Source organism: Miscanthus floridulus, chromosome 5 (assembly GCF_019320115.1).
Source record: "Miscanthus floridulus cultivar M001 chromosome 5, ASM1932011v1, whole genome shotgun sequence".
NCBI classification, from domain to species: Eukaryota; Viridiplantae; Streptophyta; class Magnoliopsida; order Poales; family Poaceae; genus Miscanthus; species Miscanthus floridulus.
The window spans coordinates 74,227,387-74,238,742 of NC_089584.1; the positions used below are offsets into that span (position 1 = coordinate 74,227,387).

At 47.6% G+C, this 11,356-nt stretch overlaps 1 non-coding gene across 1 annotated transcript; it reads left to right on the plus strand.

Moving 5' to 3' along the window:
- The first annotated feature begins 6,912 nt into the window (after positions 1-6,912).
- Positions 6,913-7,051, plus strand: LOC136455752 (small nucleolar RNA Z247). The gene has a single exon (XR_010759224.1). It is a non-coding gene; the product is annotated as a small nucleolar RNA Z247 (small nucleolar RNA).
- The last annotated feature ends 4,305 nt before the right edge of the window (positions 7,052-11,356 follow it).

Here is an 11,356-nt window from a genome sequence, read left to right on the forward strand (position 1 = left end):
GGGAAGCATCACTATCCCAAGTGACCACATATGAACCACCCTTCTTCTTCTTCTTGAAGGCCATCTTGTCATTCTTCTCTTTCTTTTCCTTCTTGTCCTTCTTCTTTCCCTTCTTGTCATTATCTTTATTCTCACTATTGTAGGGGCATTGAGCAATAAGATGATCCTTGCTTCCACACTTGAAGCACTTTCTTGATTCTTCCTTGTTCTTGGATGAAGATTTCTTCCTTCTTGCATGATAGCCCTTCTTCACCATGAATTTGCCAAACCTCTTCACAAAGAGAGCCATCTTCTCATCATCTAACTCATCAAAACCTAAGTCTTCATCTTCACTTGATGATTCTTGTTTGGTCATGCCCTTGGATGATGATATGGCTTTGAATGCCATACTCTTCTTCTTCTCATCCTTCTTCTCATCTTTCTTCTCCTTTTTTTCTTCCTTATCATAATCATCTCTATATGTGTCATCGGTCATCACATCTCCTAATACTTGGTTTGGTGTCATGGTGTCCAAACCACTCCTCAATAGAATAGTGACCAATGTGCCAAATCTCAATGGTAAGCATCTCAGAACTTGTGGGAGAAGTCCTTGTCCTTCACCTCTTCTCCAAGTGCTTTGAGATCATTGACAAGCACTTGAAGCTTATGAAACATCTTCGGCACACTCTCATATTCCTTCATCTTGAAGCTAGCAAACTTCTCCTTGAGGATGTATGCCTTGGCACCCTTCATGGCTTGAGTGCCATCAAATGACTCATCCAACTTCTTTCATGCCTTATGAGCCATCTCAATGTTCTTAATTTGCTCAAATATCCTCTCACCCAATGCATCATGAATGGCACTAAGAGCAATATCATTATTTTGGAGTAGCATTTCTTTGGTGGTGGTAGAAGCCTCCTCATTAGCAACCTCAATCTTGGTCTTCACCACCTTTCACACCTTTCTATTGATTGACTTGACGTATGTTGTCATCTTTGCCTTCCAATAAGGATAATTGGAGCCATCAAATTGGGGTGGCTTCTTGGTGTTGTTGATTTAAGCCATTTTGACACCGAAGGTTGTTAAGCCTCAAATCAAGGTGACCACAGCTCCAATACCACTTGAAAGGTCCTAATGGCTAGAGAGAGGTGCATAGCCTATAAAAAATCTCTACAACAACACTTAAGCCAAGTGGTTAGTCAATTAAACGGCGAAACGAGTGTTGCGCTAGCCTACTAAAATGCAAGCCTCCTATCCAAAATTCTAGTTGCTATTATCTCTATTTCATGAACAAGAGGCTATGTGACTACCACTAAGTTAGTGAGCTCTCAAAGACTAACTAAAGAGCCTCCCTAGCCCCTAGATGAGACATAAGCTAGCTCTCAAAACTAATTACACTAAAGAGCTTAGCTACACTAGGAATGTAAATACAAGAGTGAGGTAGTGAAGATATACCGACGTGGCAAGCGACAATCATAATATATCAAAGAATCCCAATGAAATCCTCGGAGACAAGATGACACAATGATTTTTACCGAGGTTCACTTGCTTGCCGGCAAGCTACTCCCCGTTGTGGCGATTCACTCACTTGGAGGTTCACGCGCTAATAGGCATCACATGCCTAACCCGCAATTGGGTGCTACACAATCAACACAAGATGAGGATCACACAAGCCACGAGCAATCCACTAGAGTACCTTTTGGCTTTCCACTGGGGAAAGATCAAGAACCCCTCACAATCACCACGATCGGAGCCGAAGACAATCACCTTCCTCCGCTCGATGATCCTCGCTGCACCAAGCCATCTAGGTGGCCGCAACCATCAAGAGAATCAAGTGAGTTACATAGCGAAACATGATCACCAAGTGGCTCTAGATGCAATCACTCAAGCAATGCACTTGGATTAACTCCCAATCTTGTGTTGGTTGAGTGGGAGGGCTTTGGCTAAGCTCACAAGGTTGTTATGTCAATGCAAATGGCCAAGACAGTGAGCAAGAGTCAGTCAACCACCTTTTATAGAGCCAACAACGAAATAGAGCTATTGGGCTCAAGGGACAGCCCACCTCAGGGTGACCGGACACGCTGGTCGCACTGACTGGACGTACCAGCCCTATCATCTGATCGCTGCTAGCCAGCAATATGTCCTTGTGATTCAACCTTGGCCGTGTTATCCCAACGGTCACTAGCCTTCCCCACACGGTTAAGTAATGATCGGACGCGCCAGTAACAAGACCGAACACACTGATCAGCGTCAGATCCTATGTGTGCGCACCAAGGCCATGCCTTGATCGGATGCACTGCTCCCCGTGGCTTCCCGGCATCAGGTCATTTCCAGTAAGCATCTAGAGAGGAAAATCTATGACCGGACATGTCCATTCACAGGTGACCGGATGTAGCCCATGGTCTGGTCCTCTCTGGCTTGTGAGGATGCACATGTCAGTGTACGTCACCACCTGACCGGATGCAGGCCCTATGTGTCTGGTCACTTTTACTATTCATCATCTGGTCGATAGACCGACAACGCGTCTCACTGCCCTGATGACCGAACGCACCCCACACCGAGTCCAGTCACTATGTGACCAGCATCCAGTCAGTGCAAATCAGCACATCCACTTCTCCAACTTTGCCACCATTGATAAAATGTGCTCACCACCAAGTGTTTCACCTTGTGCACGTGTGTTAGCATGTTTTCACAAACATTTTCAAGGGTGTTAGCACTCACTAGAATCTAAATGCATATTTAATGAGTTAGAATATCTAGTGGCACTTTGATAACCTCATTTTGATACGAGTTTCATCCCTCTTAATAGAACAGCTATCTATCCTAAATGTGATCACACCCACTAGGTGTCTTCATTACCAAAACACAAAAGCTCCTATGGATATCACCTTTGCCTTGAGCTTTTTGTTTTTCTCTTTCTTCTTTTCCAAGTCCAAGCACTTCATTATCACCATGGCCATCACCATCATCATGATCTTCACATTTGCTCGATCACTTTGAATGTGCTACCCTATCTCATGATCCCTTAGAGTAAAAGGGTTATCACCTAGGGTTTCATCAATTCACCAAAACCAAACTAGAGCTTTCACATGCTCAGACTAATGGACAGACTGAAAACGTTAATCAATGTCTCGAGGCTTATCTCAGGTGTTCTGTACATGCATGTCCAACACAGTGGAAACAATGGTTGGCTTTAGTTGAATTCTGTTCCACACCAGTTATCATGCATCTCTGAATACTATCCCTTTGAAGTTCTCTATGGCTAGAAACCTCGACACTTAGGCATTGATGTGGTAGACTCATGTGTAGTACCAGATATCCAAGTCTGGTTAAAGGAAAGAAGCCTTACGGTGCAACATTTGCAATAATAGTTAATCAGAGCACAATAGCGCCACAAGACTCAAGCATATAAACATCACACTGAATGCTCCTTTGAAGTTGGACCAATCACAAGCTTTCTTTCTGAGACCTACAGACTCAGTATATCTCAAGCAGCAACTTTATGTTTAGAATTCCATTGGTACTAGGGACAATCACAAGCTTTCTTTCTTAGATTTAGCTGGCGAAGGAAAATTATAGGAAACAAGGGGTTTGAAAAGGCCCCCGTGTCGCTCTCCTAGGCGACTTGGGCAACACTCCTCCTCTCCCACCGCCAGGCTAGCCTCTCCGCCCTCTTGCTTTCGTTATCATCGGAGTAGGCTGCCAGAAGCCTGTGTAGCTACAAGGATGGCGGCGATGGGCCATCTCTCCTTCTCCTCTCCCATCCTCCTCTCTCTCTCTCTCTCTCTTTGCTAGTGATGACCTTGGCATGGTGGCCACAACAGCTTTGTCCCAGCGCTCTTGGGGTGGCCTTCATCAGATCCGGTGGCCTTGTGGCCGGATCTGATGACCCTAGCCATGGATCTAGCGGCACAAGCATGGCTTCCACTTCTATGGGGGGGGGCAATGATAGTGGCCATGGTGTATGTCGGTGGTGGCCAGCTCATGCCGGATCCGTGTCCCTTATCCCCGGATCCGATGCGTGGCGACTGAACAGGGTTGGCAGCCGATGGGCAGGCTGGTAATGCTTCTCAGCGAATGGAGCTAGTCAGCCAAGCGGCCTCGACATGCCCCTCAGCTATGCACGCCACCGTCATTGGTTGTGGCGAGGTGCGCCCAGCTAGGGCGCGTGTAGGCCCCTAGGGGTGACTTCCAACCTGTGGGCCTCGACATCCTAGGTGGCCGCTGCTGCTGGCAGTAGGACCACTGGTGCGTGCGTCCCTAGGCACTACTGCTCTGGTGATAGGCGGCGATGACGCGACAGGCAACCGGGCGAGCGCATGGCCAGCACCGCAACGGGTGGCACCAGGAGCATGTCGTGTTTGGGCGCAGTCATGACACCGGCAATGGACACTGCTATCATGGCTAGGGCCGTGGGTGCGTGGGCAGCATCTTCTAGGATGGAAATCCTTCTTGAGTGCTCTTAAAATGACGATGGCGTCTATGGATGTCAGTCCCCTCGCTGAAGGTGTCACTAAAGCGCTCAAGCTACCCTACACTGCCCCAAAAGCTCTGGCTCCATTGCTCAACTCCGACTTTGACTCATCATCTATAGGTCTCAGGGCGAAAGCCCTTATGAGCCTGGTGCTTCAGTTATCAATGATGGCGTCCATGGGCGTCATTTCCCTTCTTGAAGGCATCGATACAATTACGCCTGCCCCACTGAGCTCGACATGACCTTGTGCTCTCTCTGGTTGCTCCCCCACCCTTTGTGCCTCCTTGATCCTTGCTCCCCTCTTGGGTAAGATTGGCCCCTGGTTGTCAGTCATTGCCGATGTTTCGACGAGTGTCCTCCTCTGGCGTCTCTGCTCCGTCGGTGATCTCCTTGGTGGTGCCAGTAAATCTAATATCGGTTGGTGTTTCACCACTGCAGCCATTCCCCTCCATGGTTTCCTCCCCGTGGATGGCGTTGAATGATGGTACGTGGGGCCAAATGTGTTGTAGGTGTCACCATCAGCCAAGGGAGGTCGCCGTGTCTAGTGATCTTGGGCTTGCATGTCCGTCACCACTCTTAGTCCCCATTCCACTAGTTGGTCGTCAGATGGAGGGCGGCAGTGGAGCGGCATAGCTATGAGGAGTGGTGCAGGGCACAATGGCCACGGTGAAACCGGCGAGTATGTTGTTCGGCGGTGGCGCAAATCGACGATCGGTTGGCGTCTTTCGGCTTGCGTCTAGGCTTATCCTTGAGTCCTCATGTTAGTTTTCTTGCTGTTTCTGTTAAGTGTTGTTGGTGGTGGTGTTCTGTGACCTCCAAGGTTGTTTTTGTAATAGGTGCTTTGCACCCTTCCACCCACCGGCTTGTCGGAATCTGTAGAATGAAATCAAATGGGGGTCATTTTGATCCCCCATAGTTGTGGTAAAAAAAAGCGATCAGTGCTGGTTGGAGGGTTGCTGCATCTATGGAATGAATGGTAGGTCCAAATCCTGGTCCTTTTAAGCTTCACGCTGCAAGTGTCTCTGCTCATGTTTGCAGGGAAGCGTCGGCACAACATTTCCCGCTTGCTGAGGATCCTCCTCTGGTTACAGTACCAGCTGGCCGACTTGACCGCAACCTATACCATCGTTCACATGTCCCTCGGTTGTAAGCCAGGTGAGCACAGGCATCTCATGGCGTTCTGGGCACCGTTCCCCCTCATTCATCTTGGTGGTCAGGACAACATCAGCGCCTACGCCATGGAGGACAACCAGCTATGGCTGCGCCACCTGCTCACCCTCGCCGTGCAGGCCCTTGGAGCAGCCTATGTCCTCTACAAGTACATCGCCCCGAGCGAGACGCTGCTCATCACAGCGGCGGCGCTGCTGTTTGCTGTTGGCATTATCAAGTACGGAGAAAGGGTGTGGGCGCTCAAGTCCTCCAACCTAGACAGCATCATCGACAGCGCTAATATTGAGGAGATCGAGCCTTCCTCTGCTGGCTATAGCACCAAGCAGTTGGTCGATAATGAGAAGGGGATGAATGCTGAAATGGTCCTGCAAGGTGCCCATGACATGCTCTACATTTGTGTCTGCCAGTTTGTGGACTACCCGGTCTTCCAACACATTGCAGCATGATACCTCGAGCCTATTTTATGACAACAAAAGAATCTATGAGTATTAGATAAATCTGTTATACTTGTAAAGTATATGGTGGGCCTCAGGTTGTTGCCATAGTTAGGATGGCCAAAGATAGGAACCGTGTAATATGTGATCACAGCAACAACCTGGAAGGAGCCGTCGCCATTATTTGCGCTAGGACATGATGATTCGCGATCCTTCCTAGCATGCGTCGTTCCCTCTCTGTAAGCCACGCCAGAGGCTATTCTTGGCCTATATTAACATGCAGGCGACACGGGATAAAGTGCACGCTTCAAGCCCTCTGATAATCTTTCATGGTATCAGAGCCTACACTTAGATCCAATCTAGTCAAACCCCCACCATGTCAACATCCTATTCCACCGTCGCCATCAATCCCCTGGCCGGCCAAGGGGTCTCCGAGAAGCTGACGAAGACCAACTTCGCGGGCGCATGCAAGTTCTCGCAGCCGTGAGGGGCGCGCACCTGGAGGGTTTCCTCACAGGTGCAGCAAAGGCCCCCACAACCATGATCAAGGAGACGAAGGATGGCAAAGAAGTGGAGGTCTCCAATCCCACCTATGAAGAGTGGGTTGCTACGGATCAACATGTCCTAGGGTGTTTAATTTCAAATATGTCAAGTTCTATTTAGTCTCAGCTAACCGCCTGCAAGACTGCTGCTGAAACATGGAGAGCCGTCGAGGGGATGTTTTCCTTGATGACTCGAGCGCGCGCCGTCAACACCAGAATTGCGCTCGCCACGATGAAGAAGGGCAATCTCTCCATGGCCGAATATGTCGGCAAGATGCGGTCTCTCGCTGATGAGATCACATCTACTAGGAAGACCATCGACGACGATGAACTGGTCTCCTACATCCTCGCCAGGCTCGACTATGACTACAACACGATCGTCACGTCCCTCACCGCCAGGATCGAACCACTCAGCGTGGGAGAGGCGTACTCCCAACTGCTCGCATTCGAGCAGCGAATGGATCTGCTACAACCCGATGGGCATTCCTCCGTCAATTCGGCCAGCAGGGGGCGCGGCACATCGTGAGGACGCGGTGGTGGAGGGCGCTCCAACGGGCCACCTCGTCAACAACATGGCACCCCTAATGGCACCAACAACAACACACGTGGGCCGGACAGCAGGCCCAGGTGTCAGATTTGCAAAAAGAAGGGCCACAAGGCTGACATTTGTTGGTACAGATTTGATGAAGAGTTTGTACCAGATGAAAAATATGTAGGTGCAACTACATCCTATAGAGTAGACACCAACTGGTACATGGACTCCGGCGCCATAGACAGCATTACTAGCAACCTGGAGAAACTGTCAGTTCATGACAGGTACAAGGGCCATGATCATATCCACACGGCGAGTGGGGCAGGTATGGAAATTAGTCGCATTGGTCATTCTATTGTTACAACCCCTAGTCGTGATCTTCACCTAAAGCCAACAAAAATCTTGTCTCTATTCATCGCCTCACCTCTGAAAATTCAGCTTTTATAGAATTTCACCCTGATTTCTTTTTGATTAAGGATCAGGCAATGAAGAAACTTCTGCTTAGAGGACGGTGTGATCATGGGCTCTATCCTCTTCCTGCTGGGCGCCAAATAAAGCAAGCCTATAGTGCTGCAAAAGTTTCCTTTGATAGATGGCATCATCGTTTAGGTCATCCGGCTACTCCGATCGTGGAGAAAGTCATTAGACAATTTAATCTTCCTATTTCGTTGGATTCAAATAAACATTCGGTGTGTGATGCATGTCAGAAGGCTAAAAGTCATCAGTTGCCTTTTCCTAATTCTAGTACTGTTTCACAACATCCTTTAGAACTTGTTCACTCTGATGTGTGGGGCCCAGCGCCAAATTCTGTTGGTGGACACAAATATTATGTGAGTTTCATTGATGATTATAGTAAGTTCACCTGGATATATCTCCTTAAGTTTAAATCTGAAGTTTTTTCAAAGTTTTGAGAATTTCAATCCCTTGTTGAGTGCCTCTTTAACCGAAAAATCATCACTATGAAAAATCAGCACTATGCAGACAGACTGGGGGGGGGGGCGAGTATCAGAAACTCCATCCTTTCTTTGCTCAAGTCGGCATCACACACCATATTTCCTGCCCTCACACGCATCAGCAGAATGGCGCAGCTGAGCGTAAGCATCGCCACATCGTCGAGGTTGGGCTCGCTCTCCTTGCACACGCCTTTATGCCACTAAAATTCTGGGGGGATGCTTTCATCTCAGCCACATATTTAATTAACCGCATCCCCAGCAAGGTGATCTCTTATGACACGCCTCTAAATCACCTATTTCAAAAACAGCCAGATTATTCACTTTTTCATACTTTTGGATGTGCGTGCTGGCCCAACCTACGACCATATAATAATCACAAACTCCAGTTTCGATCAAAACAGTGCACCTTACTTGGATATAGTCCTTTTCACAAGGGTTTCAAGTGTCTTGACCCGGATTCTGGTAGAGTATATCTCTCATGACGTCACATTCGATGAGTCCCTTTTTCCTTTCCAGAATCTTGGCCCTAACACTGACCGTCATTTTTAGGAAGACATTAATCTCCTGCCATCTTTTTTGCTTAATCCTCTCACGACTAATACAGGGGCTAGTAACTTGACTGATCATGCGACTAGTTTTCCAAATAATCCTGCTAGCAATATCTGTCCAGTTGATGAAGAAATGCAGGAAGACATGCCAACACATGAAGGTGCACATGGCGCAGCATCCTCGGGCGCCCTCCTCGAGGCCGATCCTCCCACACCTACAACGGACGCGGCAGGCGCATCCACGGCGTCAAGCGGGTCAGGTGGATCCGCCCGGAACTCCGGGCCCAGCCAACCGCCTGCATCCACGCGTACGGACAACATCGCGCGGGGCTCATTTGCTGCATGGGACCCGGCGCAGTGTCGACCGGATCCGCTTCGGATCATGTGCCGCAGGAGTCCAGAGCTTCTGTGGCTCCCTTGGCAAGGGGAGAAGTTCAGCGAATCCAGCGCCCCAGGACCCGTTTGCAAAGCGGCATTCGCAAGGAGAAGGTTTATACTGATGGTACAGTCAAATATTCTCTTCTCTCCTCTACTGGCGAACCTTGCAACATAGTGGAAGCTCTAGAAGATAGCAACTGGAAACAGGCAATGGATACTGAATATAATGCTCTCATGAAAAATAATACTTGGCACCTAGTTCCTCCTCAGAAAGGGCGGAATATTATTGACTGCAAATGGGTATATAAAATTAAGCGTAAACAAGATGGCAGCTTGGACAGGTATAAAGCTCGTCTTGTTGCAAAGGGGTTTAAGCAAAGATATGTCAATGATTATGAGGATACTTTTAGTCCTGTTGTTAAAGCTGCTACCATTCGAGTTGTTCTTTCTATTGATGTATCCAGGGGGTGGACACTCAGGCAACTGGATGTACATAATGCTTTCCTGCATGGACTACTTGAAGAGGAGGTGTATATGAAACAACCTCCTGGGTATGAAGATCCAACTGGACGAGACTATGTATGCAAGCTAGACAAGGCGCTGTATGGATTGAAACAGGCACCAAGAGCTTGGTTCTCAAGGCTCAGTAAGAAACTTTGTGATCTTGGTTTTAAAGGTTCTAAGGCAGATACATCTCTGTTCTACTACATTAAAGGAGATGTCATTATGTTTATGCTGATTTATGTTGATGACATAATTGTGGTAAGTTCAAGACCGGAAGCAGTAACAGTTCTTCTTGAGGATCTTCATAGTGAATTTCCTCTAAAGGACTTGGGCGACTTACACTATTTTCTTGGTATTGAAGTAAGTGAAACCTCAAATGGAATTATTCTTACACAAGAAAAATATGTGAATGATTTGTTGAGAAGAGTAAATACGGCTGATTGCAAACCTGTAAGTACACCCTTGTCCACTAGTGAGAAGCTTTCGATCTATGAAGGAGTTCCGCTAGGTCCTGAAGATATGACGAGATACAGAAGTATAGTGGGCACCCTTCAGTATCTTACATTGACAAGACCAGATATTGCCTTCTCTGTAAATAAGGTTTGTCAGTTTCTTCATACACCAACAACTGTTCACTGGGCGGCAGTAAAAAGGATATTAAGGTATCTAAAATCTTGTGTCAAACTTGGTCTAAGAATTAATAGATCAAGGTCCTTTTTAGTAAGTGCATATTCAGATGCTGATTGGGCTGGTTGTCCTGATGATAGAAGATCAACTGGTGGATTTGCAGTTTTTATTGGAAATAATCTTGTGTCATGGCATGCCAAGAAGCAAGCTACAGTATCAAGGTCAAGCACTGAATCTGAATATAAAGCTTTGGCAAATACAACTGCTGAGGTTATGTGGATCCAGACGTTACTAAAGGAATTGAAGGTGGCAAGTCCACCTGTTGCACTGACTGTGGTGTGATAACATGGGCGCCAAGTATCTTGCATCCAATCCTGTGTTCCATGCCAGAACGAAGCATATTGAAGTTGACTTTCATTTTGTCAGAGAAAGGGTAAATAACAAGCTCCTGCAGATTGACTTCGTTCCTTGAGAGGATCAAGTGGCAGATGGATTTACTAAGGCACTAAGTGTACGCAAGCTGGAAAATTTCAAGTATCATCTCAACTTAGGGAAGTTGTGATTGAGGGGGAGTATTAGACAAATCTGCTATACTTGTAAAGTATATGGTGGGCCTCAGGTTGTTGCCATAGTTAGGATGGCCAAAGATAGGAACCGTGTAATCTGTGATCACGGCAACAACCTAGAAGGAGCCGTCGCCGTTATTTGCACTAGGACGTGATGATTCGCGATCCTTCCTAGCATGCGTCGTTCCCTCTCTGTAAGCCACGCTAGGGGCTATTCCTGGCCTATATTAACATGAAGGCAGCACGAGACAAAGTGCACGCTTCAAGCCCTCTTATGATCTTTCAATGAGTTCATTGAGTTTCAACTATCCTTGATGTATGACATCTTCTACACCAAGGCAATGGTGATCCACACGTGGTATGGACGCTGCCTCCGGGTGTTCACATTTCTAGCCACGCTTGGATCGCTCTTCCTCTTCCATTTCAGCGCTGGAAAACATGGTGGTTACAAAGGAGTTGATGCCATTGTCACCTACATACTGCTGGTCGGGGCTTCCTTCCTGGAGATTGCATCTTTGCTAAGGGCAACATTATCAACATGGACCTGCTCGTTATTGCGAGCTAGAAGGTGCAGTACGCTGCACAGACTGCTTTTATCTCTTCACCTGCGTTTCAGGGCAGCACTGTCCAAGAGATGGTCAGGTTCCAT